Source organism: Apteryx mantelli, chromosome 10 (assembly GCF_036417845.1).
Source record: "Apteryx mantelli isolate bAptMan1 chromosome 10, bAptMan1.hap1, whole genome shotgun sequence".
Lineage (NCBI taxonomy): Eukaryota > Metazoa > Chordata > Aves > Apterygiformes > Apterygidae > Apteryx > Apteryx mantelli.
The window spans coordinates 10,692,708-10,710,231 of NC_089987.1; the positions used below are offsets into that span (position 1 = coordinate 10,692,708).

Below are 17,524 nucleotides of genomic sequence, written 5' to 3' on the forward strand. Positions count from 1 at the left end.
CTTATAAACACTGCATAATCTTGTGTCTCTCTACTTTCAATGAAACGTTATGTCAATCTTGCGTTGCACCACAAAGAAAGCCTGATGCCTAACTAACTTTTATTTAGTGCTCACTGAACATCAGCATGCAGCAAAGAGATCAAGTCCAAACTGAGCTTTCAATAACAGTCATGGATTTTGTTCAACTTTATAGATTTTATCACTTTGATAATTTATCACTTTTCAGACTGAACAATAATCAATGTCCTGCAATATGATCACCTCTGTCTGTTTATCTTTTGTTACTGTTGCAACCATTTCACTTCTTTCTACATAAGAGTAATGAAAACCTGAATGGAAAAAGCAAAGGGATGGAGGGCTTTGACAACATCCTTTAAACAACCTTAAGCTGAGAGGTGGAAATGGCGGGGCCAGTAAATCAGTGCCTGCAGACTGCTCGTTAATCTTCACACTCCCATTTCCACCTGTGAGGAGCAGGCAATGTTTCTGACCATGCCACAGTACCTCTCCGGTCAGGGTAACCCTCCAAGACTGAAGCACGATGCTAGTGAAAGGCTTCTCCCTCTGGCACAAATCACTGCAGCACAAACGTCAAAAGTATTTTTTTGCTGAACTCTGCTGGCATTTACATTGCTATATTTTTTACCTTTAGACACATTGCAAGCATAATGGAGAATACATAAATGAATGCACAATGATTATAGATATTTATATGCATCCTGCTAGTGAAAGATCAAGCCTATAATTCATGTGCGGCAAAGCCACAAAATTATGAAGGTCTTCCTACTACTGCCATTTATAATCCAATGGGAATCCATTACATTTTTATTTCTCTTGTCACACGCAGCAATTTATGACTGTCTTGTATATCACATTATGTTTTTAGAGGTGATGATAATATAAAAGAAGCCTGACCTCAAAATGGAATAAGTGATTCATGCAAAATACAGTTGCACAAAAAGTATACATGGTTTCTTAGAGAAATAAGTAACAACATGTAATGCTTTTTATATTTTGACACTAATTTTGAAAAAACAGTTTCATCAAAATAATCTCTTTATTGGCTCATTTCACCTTCTCTCCTTCTAGAAGGGCTTTGGATTTGTTTGATTTTTTTAATCATAACCAAACACACAAATTCATCCTATTTCAGAAGCTTGAAAGCAGCCCATTCTCTAATCATTTTCAGTATGGTCATTCCCAAGCCATTTTGTGGTTGATACTCCAGCCCAAATGGGTATTTCATGAGTGCTGCTGTTTAACCATCTCCTTAGCGCATTCTGAGGCATGATCAGTTGGTGCACTCAACGCACTTAGAGTTACTGTGACGACATCACTAAAAGATGCCAAGAATTAATTCCAAATGGTTGTAATGCACAACTACCCAGGCCTCAGAGGGTTAGAGTCATACTTACTATCTTCTACTTAGATACGAAGTAGCATTTGCCATAGCAACTACGCTGTCTCCCCCACAGAAGCTGCGAAGGCAAGGGGCTGTTTTTGGCATCACCTTCGATACCTCACGCCATTTCAGAATGTGAGAAACAACATGAATGCTCCTTTAGTATTAGTATTACTTCTAAGGATAAGAATGCTACTACATTTGGTTTCTTATCAGCAACACCACTTTGTTCATACCTTTGCAAACCTACCCCATTTTAAGTTTTGGATTCATTAAGTTTCCAATATTATGGATAGGATCACCATATTCTGGTCACAGATTTTTACAGTCTGTAAATTCTGTTCTCTGTTGAACGGCTGTCTTTCTGTGGATGTAAGTATTTCAGAATAAGATTCATAAAAATTGACAGCTAGATAAACTTTATATATCTTGACCTCACTAAGAGTTCAGTTTCACCTGCAGTAGAGCCATTTGTATTGGCATAATGCATTATACCAGTATAGCTGAAGTCAAATTACTCTTAATAAGCTAGGCTATATTTTAAAAAGAAGATGAAATAATGGCTGTAATATTTAATGTGCCATTTAACTGTCACATTAATAGTAAATCTATCAGTAAAGTTGATGGAATTACACTGATTTATCAGTTGACAATCCAGATCACTTGAGCTTTATGAGTGATTCAAATGGACAACATTATGGGACCTTTGCTTATATGCAGAATCAGTCCCTTGAAATTCCTGAGCAGTCTCAACTAAATGGGACCAGTTAAAATGGGAATCTAGTAAGTATAAAACATTACCCTCTTTTACAGGCACGTCGTAGATGCAGTTTTAATGGGATACCTCTGATGTGACCTTTATGCAACGCCTGAATGATCTGTGTTACTTTCCCAGTGCCTAAAGACAGAAACTCTTCTGGATCATCAGACAGGATTTCCTTTGACCTGCACACAGCAGAAGAAATGGAGTGCTGTCAGCTGGAGCAGCTTCCTGAACCAGCTCACTGAGTGTCCTACAAGGGCCGGAGATGAGAGGGGGCAGAAGGACAAGGGACCAGAGCGGCCCAGACTTAGATCAGTTTAGGCTGCCATGGAGCTGCATCCTCAGAGCAGGCACTGCTGAGGATCAGTTTAAGTTTCCCTTCAGCCCCTATCAGCTGCTGGCTGCAGGTACTGATAACGACTTGCCTGTGCCAGTGCATGGCGTTTGAACCTTCACTGAACTTCTGTATGTTTCACAAACATCAGCCCCAAGCTCTCTTCACTCACCAAGGAAAATGGCAATTGTCCAAGCGTCTTCCTCTTTAAGAAAAGACAACAGGTTGAGGTCTACCATGCCCTATTAGTCTCTCAATTCATTGAAACAGCTGCCAATACAGGTTTAGCAGATGCTACACGGGAAACAATTTTTCCCTCCGGCACTGGACATCGTTCTTCAGCCACATGCTAGAACAAGTGAAAAGCTCTACAGTCCATTACAAACATCCTGAGCTATTTGATCATTTCAGATCAGAAGCCCCTGAAGATTATACATGAAAGCAAGTTGGCTTACAATTAGCTGCTTTAGGCAGCATACATTTGTGCTCTGTGTGCTCTGCGAAAGCTTTTGCAAGGGAAGCTGAAACCCATATTTCTATCTTCAGTACTGACCTCTCCCAATAAGAAGTTGTATGGCCATGGTGGTCTGCTGAGAAATTCAGTAGCCTCTGGCCACAGATAACCATCCACTAAAAAACCTTAAATGTTATCCTCTCAGGGTTAAAAAAAATGTGTTTAAAATTACTCTGGCTTTCAGTTCACATTCTTGCATCCTTCCTGAACTTTGGGTTTCCCAGGAGATTCAGACCAGTTATTGATACAATGTGTTTTTCCTCTTGTTTTTAAAAGTTTATTCATTCACAATAGGTAGGGTACATTTTTTAAGCATTGGAATGAGAGCTGGCTGGCACAAGACAGTGGAAATGCAAGATAAAACCGTGGCGAAAACAGACCTGGGTCAGTATTGAGGAAGAGTCACGAGAAGTGCACATGAACCTCTCCTGCCAGCCACAGATACCTCGCACCACGCAGCTCCTTCTGCCTCTCTCTCAAAAAGTCTGCAAGTCTCAACTAAGGTTCTATTATGAAGCATTAACAATCATTAACATTAACTTAGAATATCACCAAAAAAACCTCTAAATTTTCTCTCAGCTTTGAGATCTATTCAGGGAAGACACTGAAAGCAAACTGTTCAATATGCAGTCTAGATTAATGCTGCCTACATTATAAACCGGAGTACAGATATTCATACTTACTAAAAAGGTCTCAGTCATGGAAGTTTTGCCTGTTATAAGCTATAAGTTTGGGACAGATCACAAAATACTTAGAAGGAATGTAATTTTCTTATATAGTGGTAGTTACTATTGCATCATGTATACATAAGCAAATTGATTTGTTTTAATACTCATGTTGCTTGTATATGCAAAATATCAGAACACAGGTTGCAAACATATTTTGAATTCAGAGCTAAAAACACTGTTGCACGATTTGTATAGAGAGAAAAATATAACTTAAAGGTGAACTCTCTCTACTTGATTGTAGATTTGTAGATTGTAGATTTGTAGATGTATCACTAATTTGTATGATCTGACATTTAATCTACCAATGCTATCATTGATTTTAATAGGGCAATGCTAAGGTCTTTTTCTTTTTAAGTTGTCCTTAAATATAGAAAAGAGACAGACAGATGTCATAGCCACAGAAGAGACACTGACAGGTCAGAAGATGCTTATCTTCTTCCATTGTATTAGCATGCAAGGTCATCACCATGTCTTGGGCCACAACAGCTCTTCAGGAGGGAATTTCAGGTGCAGGCAAGGTGAGACACAAGCCTTATCTGTTGTAGGAAGCCAATATATACAGCAAAGGGAGCATGTTTTATTTTTAAAATGAGACTCTTCTTTTTCCTTCCTCCAAGATCTCCCATCTCTAAAACCTATTAGCATAAAAATACTATTCCAACAGAGAAAAATGCTTTTCTCCTTTGCCTTATATTTTGCTTTGTTTTCCCAGGAACTAAAGCGTAAAAAAACAATTCAAACAGAGAGGCACACTTTAAAGGTATGAGATTAACATTTTACAACAGCCTATAGCCTACTTCAGCAAAAGTCCAAATACAATGTGCTTCCTGTCCCAAGCTTTGTTATACAACGGAAATCCTTTAGATAGAAGCATAGATGGGTGAAAAAAAGCTAGAGTTACTGTATTCAGCATGAAGAAAAAAGTTCCCATTCCCACATATTCAAAGTGTATTTGTTAGCATTTATTGAAATGCTGTAGTCCCTAAATGACACACAACCCTAACAAATTTAAAAGGGGAAGAAAAATCTGAACCTTGAAAGATCAGCCTGATACAAAATATGAGTAGATGCAGTAGATGTAACAGGTAAGTGCAGGAGATGACCCCCAGCTTCACGACTAGCTCAGCAGCAGCAGTGGGGCCTCCCCAGGCCAGCGCGCTCTCCACTGGGGCTGCACCTTGGCACTGCTCCAAGCCCACACCCTGGCCACGAGCCTTAGACTCATCTTAAGAAAAATCTTTACCGCTACAGATGAATCCTTCAGAACTGGATTGTGGCATGTTGCTTCAACTACGTGTTCTTCACTGCTGCAGTTCTGTTCATACTATTATTCATATGTCAACCAATTTTTAGCCTTTGATTATGCCCTTCCCATAAATATAGCCCTCCTACTTCTTTCTCTCCTTCCAGAAACAACAGATTTCCTCTTTTTTCGTGATATGTGGAAATGTGAAAGGGACTCTTCTCTAAACGTGTGTGTGTGTGTGTGTGTGTGTGTGTATAACGTCATTCTTTCAAACAGTGGGGATCCAAATTTCATCTTCCCCTTACACCATGATAAGTATCTCCAGTTGAATGCCTTCAAAAGGCCAAGGAATCAGTTGCTTCTTTTCTCTTGAATAGAAATCTCCTCCTGTGACCAAGGAGGGGAGACATTTGGTAAGTAAGCACATGTACTGATTGTAATGGGAAATATTAGCTTGGGCTACTTTGACTCCACAGCACATCCTGGCAATATCAACCAGTTCCCCTTGGGGAGGATGGAAGGAGGCAGAGACAGAGCCCACCGGTACATCCACACCTGGCTCCCGAAAAACAGAAATAGGGATCCTTTGGCAGGGGGATTAAGGGCAGCAGAGACGGGGCAAATTCCAGAAGGGAAAGAAATCACCTCAGCAGTTGTGCTTCAATTAGCAGGCACAATTCTAGCAAGAAACTCCGAATCATTCTCCAACATGTCCCTACAGCAATCATTAAGCCAGAATATTACCTAAGCAAGAGAGTGAAGACAAAGCCTTGACAGCAAACAGGTTTCCTTCGAAGACGTGGCAAGAGTACAACCCATGCCTTTCCCTAGCACACATCTTTGCAGCATCATCAATTTAGGCTTTTATTGCTGATGAAATGCTTTGTGAGCATTTGCATCATTTATATAATTGGAAGTAGCTAGCACTACAGAGTTATATTATGCATGTAACAAAATGCAGATAAATGTTACCAATCCAATTAAAACCAGAAGTCAACTTCTGCTTTCAAGAAAATGAACACAGTATTGGATTTTACAGGGTAATAAAAGTCTTTAGAAACACCACTGTATTTCTTAGTACTTTAAAAAGAGACACTTCAAAGTTTTATCAGCCTGCAGTAGCAAAGCCAAAATTCAGTTCACCTGACTTGTGCTAGTAGTAAGGGAAATGGGACAACTCTCTCTAACATGGGGTATGCAGTTAGTTGTATTATAATAAAATTGTTGTTCATAGATCAGAATCTAGAGTGAAAAATCTAAGCTATCCTTAAAAAGATATGATCTGCAAAAACTGTAAGAAATCAATAAGCTATTTGAGTAATTCACAAACAAATTTGTTTCAAGCAGCTTAATCTATATTGAGTCATACAATTTAAAGTAAGCTCTCTTTTAAAACTTAATTAAGCTACAGCTGGGTAAGTCGATAAAAACGTTACCCTAGTGCCTTCGACTCCTTGCAGGAGTGGAGAAAAGAGCACAAGTGTGAACTGAAGATTTCAAACCAATAAACCATTTGCACAATGCCCAGCACAACAGGGCCCTATTTTATTCCAGACTTCATAATAAACACGATCAGCAAAACGTCCCAGGTCTACCCTTTGCTTTGTGACATGGGCACATTTTTGTAGGTGAGGTATCAGTGCATGCACAAAGAGGTGTTCTAGCACTGAAATATGTAGCTACAGTGCAAGCTCCTACATTATGCTGCAATATTGTGGCTTATGCAACACATACCCAGTCATCCCAGAAAATACTTTGAACATTGACTAGGCCATATCTATTGCTGATGGGAAAAAGCAGAAAAACAGAAAAAAACAGATTTAGAGTAAAATAATAATAGATTCCCTAGTACTATAGGCAGGAGAATTTCTTCTGCTGCTCAGAGATTTCAGGGGGCAGTTTCATTTGCAGTACAGGAAAACCATCTGGAGTCCCTAAAGAAGAAAGCAGGGTCTAAAGTGGAAAACAAAGCTCGAGGAGGCAGCAGGCGCGAGGAGGGGGCAGGAGCGGGATGTGCAGCAAAGGCTGGGCCAGGCACCTCTGCCCTCCCTCGCAGGCAGGGGGAAGGGACCTGGCTGCTGAGCGCATGTGGAGCGGCAGGGAAAGGACGTGCAATGTGCTGGCTGGAAAGGGAGGGAGTGAGAAGGGATCACCTAAACAGCAAAAGAAAAAATGATTCTCAGCTTGGTGACAGAGATATCTGCAACCATCCAGCCACCACCTGACCCGTTTAGTCCCAACAGTTCCCTGCACACCAGCACATGGCACCGCCACAAGCTGAAGCATCTCTCCAGCACCAAAGGCTCTTGGCTGCACCTTATCAAGAAAGGCAGCATGTTAATAAGTGCTCTGTCTAATTTACACAACTTTTTCTACAGAAGCAAGAAAGTCCCTGACCCTCTAGCAATAAGCAGAATGAAGCAAAGACTGTTCCATCACTAAACTCTTTTGGTTGCACAAACATTATAGTTTTACCCTGCAAACCACACTTGTTCATATTTATTAATGTAGGTGTGCAGTTTCTTATATGCTAATTGCATCTTGCTCTGTAAAGCCAGACCAAAGGGTGGATTTCTCTGCTTCCTGATTTGTGATGCATTAAGCTCTTACTGAATAGTTAAATCGCATGACTAGAGTTGCTCTTCATTTTCTTCTGTACCACCACACTGTCAAGTCAAAATAAAGGAAATCTTCTTTTTCAAATGTACCCCGAGACACCCCACCTAGCCAATCACTACTAAAGAAGCAAATCCACAGTTTCAACTGTTATTCAAGTTACTGTAAAAAGTAAGACTTTAAAAAGCTGTTGTTCGCAACCTCAGTAGAACCCCTTTGCATTTACACTTGTTACAACTGTATTACAGAGATTGAGTGTGCTCCTGTAAATTGACTTATCACAAAAAACATTTTGCTACAGGCTCTCACGTAGTGTATTAAATATCTCAGCCTGCCCGTAGACACAGCATCACTATCAAATCATGCCTCTGAAATGCCCATCATTTCAGTCTTCATTTGACCTGTATCTTTAAACAAATTTACTTTTTGCAATGATAGCTGTAACACTTTATATTTCCGCTCCCCCCCACAATAACACAGCACAGAAAACCTTCGCTGCAACAGTCAGTGTTTAAGTGAATATTCCGCACCCCACGAATGTGCTTCTCCATTTGTGTGTCTGCCAGGCGTCCCCAGGCCGGGCCGCGCTGCCCCGAAGCAGCCAGGTGCTGGCCAGGGCTCGTGCCGCCTGCCCTGCCCGGCGCCCCGGCCTCCCGCCGCAGACCCAAGGCCCCAGGGAGCCGCGCTGTGGCCCGCGGCCCCTTGCAGGCTGTTGACTCACTGCATTTCTCTGCTATTCGTGCGCGTGCATTTTGGCTTCTGAAGATCTGGATTTTTAAAGGCAGATCTTATTTGACGCTTACGTTTCGGGACGCTTCTGCGCTCACCTCCTGCGTGGCCGCGCTGCACAGGGATGACTACGAATGGCTGGTGTGTCATCCAGGCCGCCACCAGCGCAACCCTTCTGAGGATTTGAAGGAAGCGCGCCCAAGGCAGTTTCGTTGCGGTGCTGTCCTGCACCTGCAGGCCAGGCCAAGGTCAGGAGCGGAAACAACCAGTTCTTCAGGAAAGCCAGTTCCTTTGGCAGCTGAACCAGGCAGGAAAAACTGGAAGCATCATAAGAAAGTTTTTCTAATGACATCTTAGCCCAGTCTTGTAGAAACCAAATAAAGCTTTGAAGAAATAAATGTGCTAACATCTGGCAATTTCAGTCAAAATATTTTAATGGGCCAGATCCTGACTTGCACAGAGGTTTCTGTGCTTCAGAACAGGAACACAAAACAGCCCCAATATCGTCATTTGGGAGAATTTCAGGGTCAAGGTCTGGGTCAGACCTGCTCTGACTAAACTGCCACAGCCGCCAGAAGAAGGCCTGGCAGACTGCTGTGGGCTGGCTTCTGCCCTCAGCTGCCAAGCGGTCTTTAGGGAACGATTACTCGCAGATTTAACCTCAGGCAGCCTTCAGCTGACAGCTATGAGTCCTGTACTTCTGTAACACAAATAATTTTAATTATTAGGCATTTTATCTCATAGATACTTGGAGCACATTTACAAATATTGCTTTGAGTGGGCAAATAATATATAAAGGGTTTTTTTAAATAAAGTGTTTTAAAACTATGCTTGAGACTGAAACTATGCTAAGACTGAAACTTTTGTTACCGCAGACCATCCAGATATTCCACGTTCCTTTCCAGTGGCTAAATTCAAACTAGTGTAATCAGAGCAGCTTCACTGCAGAGAAGACTAACATCACAACTGAAAATGGCCTCCGGTGTTTAAATAAAGGAAAATACTAGCAGCTGATGGCACCACACAGATGGATCAGTTTCTACAGGATGGGGGAAAAAATCCATACTGAGTGATTTCCAAGCCATTAGGAGTTCTTACACATACACTGGCTGGCTAAAAGAGGCACAATGCAGACTGCAGAACAGGAACAATACATGGGGGATTGTCAGCGAGACACTTAAACCATCTGCATTTGCACAGTGTTTGGCAGCAAAAGCAAAAAAAAAAAAGGCAGCCTGGGTCTGGGGGTATAGTAAAGGGAATGCATATAAATGAGTAAAAGTCACTGAACCAATTTACAAGGCATTAGTGCGCTGGCTCCCAGACTTAAACCCCTTAGCAGGAATTCTTTCAGAGCAGCTCTCTCCACCCTCCTTTTGGCAAATGCTCAGACACGCTCAGCCCAGTGGACAGACTCATGAACAGCTTTTATATAAAGCACATGTATCTGCTCCCCTTTTCCCATGTGCTATCTTAGCAAAACAAAACCCCAGACCTGAAATGTCCTTGGAAATAGGGCAGCAGAAATTCATGATCCGGGCCCATCTGATCTCTGTCACAGAAGGCCGTGAAGCCTCACGCACATCGCATCTGGACGCCACGCTTCTCGCTTCTCAGCTCCGCTGCTGGCACCCAGGATCGAGAGCGGGGTGTCGCAGCCTCATTCCCCTCCACAAAACGAAACGCCAGCGATACGCAGCCAGCCTGAACTGCGATGTGCCACCCAGCTGGGCCTGGCGCGCCGTGCTCGGACAGGGGCCCTGCTCAGCGGCGGCACACGCCTGCGTGTCTCCGTCACAGCGCATGGCCGAGTGCCGCTGGAAGACGCCCCGATGGCAGCGGCAGAGCGCTCCTGCCGAGGCCCTCGGCAGCCAGCCCAGGACGAAGGCTGGCGTCGGCTGGGACCGGCTGCAGCAGCCGCTGATGTCCGCGGCGTGGCTTCACGCACGGGGCCTACAGGAGTGCCAGAAGTTCAATCTAACAAGATAAAAGGAAAATCTAGACTTCAAGGGGCATCAAGGAAAGCATTCAATATATGGGTCATTTGATGTCCTGTAAACACACAGTGTCGCTTCCCTTCCAGGAACTGTTTATTCCCAAAGACTCATGTGGCACTGAACCAAGCCCTAGTGAGACTCATTCTTTCTCTGGAAACTTTACAAGTGGATAAGGTGGATCAAGGTCAGGAAAGACGCCAAGGTGAATGGCACCCGAAGGCCAACCTGCAAGCAAACCCGAGTCTGGGACCTACTCTTCTTGGAAGCCTGCTGTTTTCACCCTTAATACTATAAAAACTTACTCTCAGGATAAACCTTCTTCTGCACTTGATTAGCCTCATTAAAACCCAGAGTCACAGAGCTATTTGTGTGGTGCTGCTTTTAGGATGGCATCTCTCCAATGTTTGTGGGCTTTTATTCAGTTTATCGGTTGCACGTCAAGCAGTAATCTGACTTTCTTACCTCCTCCGAGGCTCTCACAGAACAAAGAGACAGAAAAGTTAGATTTCAGTCTTTCCTGAAAGAAAAATCAACACAATTTCAATGTTTTAAAAAGTTTATTTAAAATCTTTTGTTTTAGAGCTTCCTAGCAGATACATAACTTCAGAGCAAGTCAAATGCAGCCAGTGTTGCTGAGTGCATGGATGGAGATCCGCTACCCTTGATCACTCCACCCCTGAAGTCAGGAGCTTGCTGCTAAACCTCTCAGCTGGCAACATTTGACCCATGCTGGGGTTTATGTCATATTATGTCATATTAAAACCAGTATTGGGATGGATATATCAGTTATGTAAATAGTGGAGGAAGAAAAAAAGGGAGACCATATCCGCATTTCTCTTCAGCTCCCTACACCTGATATGCTACAACCCTTACGCGAGAGGAGTCACGGCACGCAGGCGGGACATGAGCGCAAGGTCTGCAGAAACACAAGGCAGGGCTTAAACGGAGGAACCGCCACTGTCCTCCGGCCCTGGCAGCTCCATGGCACTGCCTCGCCATCGCCTGCCAGAGACTGTGTGTTGCTCTGTTTGGCTTTTCTTTAATGAACGCCATGGACATAATGACACTTTGCACTGAAAGCTTTACAAAAAAATAAGATGGACATTATCACCCTCGTTTCAGACTTGGCAGAACTGAGGGAGAGAAATTCTTCATCACCAAAACAGTATCATGAGTTTCTCATTTACATCAGCAGTCAAAGGTGAAAGCTGACCTGGTTCTATAAACGATTAGCTGTGATAATGAATCAAAGGTAACATTTTCCATCATTTTGTTAAAGTTGGGGAAGAAAAGTTCAGGTTTTTTTTTTACAGGGACATTTCTAGTAGAAGCAGGTATGGTTTTTTGATTTAAAAGTTTCACTGAAATGAAGATTGTCTATCAAAAACATTTCTAGAAAAATGTTGATCAGCTTCGCACCTCTGCGTTGGAGCTGCTCTTCAGACTCCAGCCACACACGGAGGTCTGTGGGCCTGCGCCAGCCTGCAGGCTTGCTTGCTCGAATCCCTCCGGACCATGTTTTCAATGAACAAACCAAAGGGATTTATCATTTCTTTCTATCAGCTGAGTGGTGAGGCAGAGTTTCATTTTACAGTTCCTGCACAGAGTGCTAGTAAGAGTTTTAGTAGAATATAGATCCATTTTCTACTAGCTATTTTTTCGTGTCATTTCCAAACAAGGAAATAAGATAGTTTTGGTATCATTCTCTGACCATTCTGCTGACCGTTTAGACTCAAATCCTGAAGTCCTTAGTCTTTCTGCAGCCACAGGTCTCTCATATAATGAGATTTGCCTGATGAAGGAGCATCAGATCTGACCTTCCAAGAGAGATGCGGTTTAAAGAAATGCATGTGGCACAGCCACAGCAATGCAACTGTGGAAAACATTAGAGAAATGCTATCATGTGTCCCCAGCAAACACCTAGTTCCATCAGCTGGAACTGAAATTTCTCAGCAGTTTTTTTTCATCACACCTTACATTACAAAAAATGTTCAGAGCTACATTCTTTTGTTTAAAAATCTGACAAAAGGAAGTTGAGTCAGACCCCCTCCAGGATACGCACCTCGGCCTGTGACAAAAAGGAAAACGGTTACTAAATGGAAATGACTAAGAGCACTGCACTGCCTTGATTAAAAGTCCCAGAAATAACAACAGAACTTTCTGCAGAGATTAAGCCTTCCACACGGAGTGGTAATTGTTATTTTTTAAACTCTAAGTAACAGTATTTCCAGAGAGGACTCAGACAACTGTCAGATACAATTGCACATTTAAAATGGGAGGGAATTTTACAATAATTATCCAAGCTGTTCAAAATTAGCATTTCAGGTTTATTTTTACAACTGATGTAAAGCTTGCTCTCTCCTCTACCATAATTCTTAGCTAGTAATAAAAATACTGACACAAGTATTACTACTGTGATTAAATTTCAAATCTTGGCAGAGCTTCACTTGCACAGTGCCTGTAACATGCAGGTTTGGGGAAGACAGACTACGAGGTCTAACCTTTATAAATTATGTTACAAAAGCATTCTTCAGCTGTATTGCCAAGCGTAAAGCCCTTCTCCAGTGAGAGTCGAGTATTAGAACAATTGCTTATGAGAAATTAAAATATCATTAGTTGCAGCTGTGTCAATAGCTGTCTTTGGTTTTGATGACTATGCTTATTAAGAAGGGCTTATTTATCCTATGTAATTTCACTGGAACTAGAATTACTTGCAAAGAAAAAAAATCCATGCTTACTTAGTGAAAGGCATGGGCTGTTCTATCAACTTTACTAGAATTCTTGCTGGTTAGGAAAGCATTGAATTTGTTCCTAAAACCACAGAATTTTTCGAGGAGAACATCACAGACCACTAATCAGATGGGACAGTGAACAAGTATTACAGTGAAAAACTGAAACAAGATGCAACCAAAAGCTATTTTCTTAAGTGTCATCCTGCTTTGCTGGTTACACTGAAAGTAATGAAATTTGAGTTTCAAATCACCTGACCAATCTCCTCAGCAATAAATAAAATATAATTCTGATGCAAGCTTTAATCTCACATTTGTTCTATGCAGTTATCAATGCCATTAACTTACACTAACCCACTCAGAGGTATCAGTGTACAGTGAGAACAGAGATGAATTTAACAGATTTAGCATGGTAAATGAAGGCTCTGTTTCTGCCCATTATAACACATTGCTCCTTTTCGCAGTAGCAAGTTGACAGTTAATAGCATAGATTCAGAGAAATGTCAGATTCAAGCTATACAACAAGCACCTTCAAAGCAAAGTTGAGTTTTATCCAAGACTATGTTAAACTTCACTAGCATAAGTAGTAATATGGAAGATTTCTCAGACATCAGCATTTAAGTAATACAGGGTAAAATTAAGAAGTTTCATAGGAAGAGAGGCTGATCCAAACCAGATGCATCTAAGCAAGGTGCCGTAAGCTCAAAAACAGCAGCTAATGAACATCTGTGGGAAAACCTCTGGGAGAAAAGTAAGCGATCCAGTCAGAACAGCTGGACAGCAGGGAAGAAAACTCAGTGCACAGCAGTGCTGAACAGACCGATGGAAGAGGCTTGGGGTCATTTGGAATAAGGAACTTTACAACAGCAAACACTACGAAATGCCAACTAAATAACTATTGCTCCTGTTGCTCGTGCCACCAGCTCCATCAGAGCTCTCTGTTCTGTAACAGGAGTCACAAAGAGCAGTGGGAATTTGTTACATGCTAAGAATCTATTCATTTTTTAGCTATTCCTTTTACTTCCAAAATTTTTACTATTTAAGTAAGATTTCACTAATAAAATCAGGCCCCTAGAAGGTAAGTATACCTGCCAATGCTGTCTGGTCAGGCACAGGACATTTTCCATTACCAAAATTTGATGTAAATTTATTACATTTTCTGTTTAAAACATTACCCCCTTGCCTGCCAAAGTAGCCAATCAGCAAGGGATTTTTCCAAAGTCTTACAATTTGGCCTTGATGATAAAGAGAAAGAAGCCTGAAAGTCTAAGGACTACAAGAAAACCTGCTTGCTAGCATCTGGGGTTGGCAGCTTTGAGAACCTGACCAAATTCTTTGCTTAGAAGGAATACCAGGGAAAATGTCTGGGATTAAACAGAGGGAGTGAGACGGTCTGAATGATTAGGAGCTTTGCCTCCTATTGGATAAGTATGCAAAGATAAGTTGTTTATCTGATAATAACTCAGTGCACATTTCCTCATAGCCAGTACTTAGGGAGAAGACCTAAAGAATCTCTTCAGTAGAAATGAAATCTATAAAACAGAACGTGAAAGGTTTTGAGATATTAAGTAGGTTTAAAAAGTTTAAATGAAAGCCTCTTTCTCAAAGCTTATAAATGGTTTTCAACTATTCTATTGAGCTCTAAAACACAGTGTGTTGAAAATGCCTTTAGAAACATTCTCATTTCTTTCCTTGAACTTCTCAGTAGAGATAAAACAAGTCACCTAATACAAAGCTTATTTAGCAGGCATCAAAACAGACCTTGATAATGTAGGCCTGTTGCCTCAGGACATACACAGAGAACACAGAGCTTTTTTCTTTTCGTTTTCTAAGTAATGGACATGAAGGGCTCTCTTATCCTCATCCTTTGTTTAGATTAGCTAAATAGCATGCTTACTCCCAACTCCACAGATATGAACATCAAAGGCCATGCAATGGTTGTAAATACAGTTGAAGTCATTTGCAAAAGTAAATCATATCTGCGACTGTTGTCTGCTGTGGGTACCAGTTTATCATTGCGCTATATCCTGAACAGATAGTTGCAGTTCCCTGGAAAACTCCCATCAACATCCTCCCTGCTCTTCTCTCAGCAGTGAGATAGGAACTGCTTATTTTCTTGTAAGGAAGCTTAATTCTAGTTGGTCTGCTTAAATAAGACTTTGAAAAATGCCTGCTCATTAGTTGCTTAACCTTCCTGAATAATTAATGTATCAAAATTTTAAAAGAGTCATTCATCTTTGCTGCTACATGTCATAAAAATGTGAAATAATCTAACCAAGCTCAGCCTTCTAGAAAGCTAGGAAATCAATCCCATCGCCTGTGCTGGACTGTGATGACAAATAGGGGCAAGAGAATATTTAACTGTGGATCATTATTATTTAAAGTCCTACTTAAGATATGTTGAACATTTGTCTACATTTATTATAACTGTTTGAAAAAAAGTGAGTTTTGAGTTAAGTCCCACACTTCTCAGATTTCCTCCTGCATTATTTAGTGCAGAAATTCCCCCGCAGATTACACTGGAAGATGTCAGAACACCTTTGTGCTCAGTTTTAATGCGCAGACAGGCATTAGACAGCGGTGGGTGGGACTGAAGGTGCCTCCCAGCCCCTCGGAAGATTTTGGGCATTCAGGCTGGGCTGTGAGAAAGCCCTGTGGGTAGCAGACTGGGTGGACCCACTGAACAATATCCTGACTTAAGTCATGAAAGCAGGATTATTAGGGTGACAATATTAGAGTGACTGAGGCCTACTTTGGTGAGCTTCCCGCAGACTGCAACAGCAGAGCAAGTCAGCCTCCGTAATGTTAGGCAAACACTGAACCTTTCCCTTCCATCTGCCCTGAGCAGTCTCAAGGCTTCGAACCAACTGTAACCCAGATGTTTCCAGCACTGGTTTCTTTTAGAAGGCCCACCTCCACTGCCTTGTTTGGGGAGTCATAATTTTATCTATGAAAAACACAGTTAAATTTAATTTTCTTATTCAGCACTGATAGAGCTTGGAACTCCAATCTCATTCACCTGAGAGCTCTAGCTTTTTTGCTTGCTGGTATAAAGTTCTTATAGATAGGATATCTCCAACCTGCTTTAAAAAATTCCTGTTTGTGCAAAACAGGCAAAGTCTGTGCTGAGCAAGTATCAAACACTATTTAAAGTACCAGCTTCAGATTTTTGATACTTCCTAAAACTTAGACTCTTTATAAAAAAGATGCTAAATAACATACCAACTTCTGTGTTTCTCTTAGAGTCAGCTTCCTTTTATTCAGCTATCTCATTAGAGTGAACAACAAATAAGTAGGTAGAGCAATAATAAGGCTAAGTTTATCTTGTTTCCTCCACTCCCTTTTCTCACTGTATTACTAAAACTTGGAACAATAACAGGATGCCGGGATGCAGGATGGGAAAAGGCTGACTCCCAGCTGGAAAACCTTGGAGACTGGACAGCTGAACACTCCCAGTATTGCTTAATGAAGAAAGAAGTGGATTTTTCTATTTGTTCTTCATTTTCTGTGTACTGCTTAACATTTCGGGATACTGTTGATTTTAGTTTGCCAAATCTGGAACAAGCTGAAGCTCCACCAGCTCTGACCCAGGTAAGCGATAGACGGTATTTGCTGTTCTTCAGCTGTGAAGTTAATTTCAAAGATTTTTACCTCCACCAAAAATCTCTTCTGATATCTTAACTTCAGAAATACCAATGGGCAGGCTATGAATTTTAGACATATCCACGGCATCAGTTGGGTTCAATATTGCTGGCACTTAAACCAAATTAAGTGTAGACAACAGCAGAACTGCTCACAATTTATTCTAGAGGAGGAAAATCCCTGGCTCTCTTGGGCTATAGCACAATGCTCCCAGATTGTTTCAAACAAGGGACATTTTATGCTTTAATAACTGTTCTTTTTTTCAGTTCTGGTTTATAATATTCATATTATGTTGCCAGTGTACATTCACAGTGGAAAAAGGGCAGAAATGATATTGCAAATTGCACCTGTAAACCCTTTATACAATGATTTCACTTGCAGTGTGGACAGTAACAGGCATAGCATTATTTTTAGGGAGCAGGTGTATGCTATGCCAAGATTTGATGCTATATGTTCAAGAAAAGGAAGGGTTGCGTAGGCCATTGATATTCTTCTCAAAGGTGCTATGGCCTTATTGTGACCAATGCCAAGAAGAGGAGAAACTCCTCATATACACTAGCCACCTGTGGCATATCTCACTTGCTAAGAGAATTGTTTAAGTCTTAGAGGTAGAGCTTTCGAAAACACCTCAGTGACTTGGTCTCCTAAGTCTCACATTCAAAATGGCTCAGATACCCTGGAGTCTAAACCCGACGCCAGCTTTCACAGCCCCTGTTCTAAAAGACCAGCAATATCTATTTTAGAACTTTCTCATTCTCAGTAGTCCAAAAAACCCCATTTTTTTCTGACAAGGTATTTTATGAGCAGTGGCTTGATGCAAGAAG

General features: G+C 41.4%; 1 protein-coding gene across 1 annotated transcript in view; it reads left to right on the forward strand.

The window, feature by feature from the left end:
• The first annotated feature begins 16,572 nt into the window (after window positions 1-16,572).
• The window catches only part of CDH5 (cadherin 5), a 34,294-nt gene continuing 33,342 nt past the window's right edge, over window positions 16,573-17,524 (forward strand). The window contains exon 1 of the mRNA XM_013941135.2: window positions 16,573-16,649. The gene's annotated coding sequence lies outside the window, so the exon portion shown is untranslated. The remainder of the gene's footprint in view (window positions 16,650-17,524) is intronic.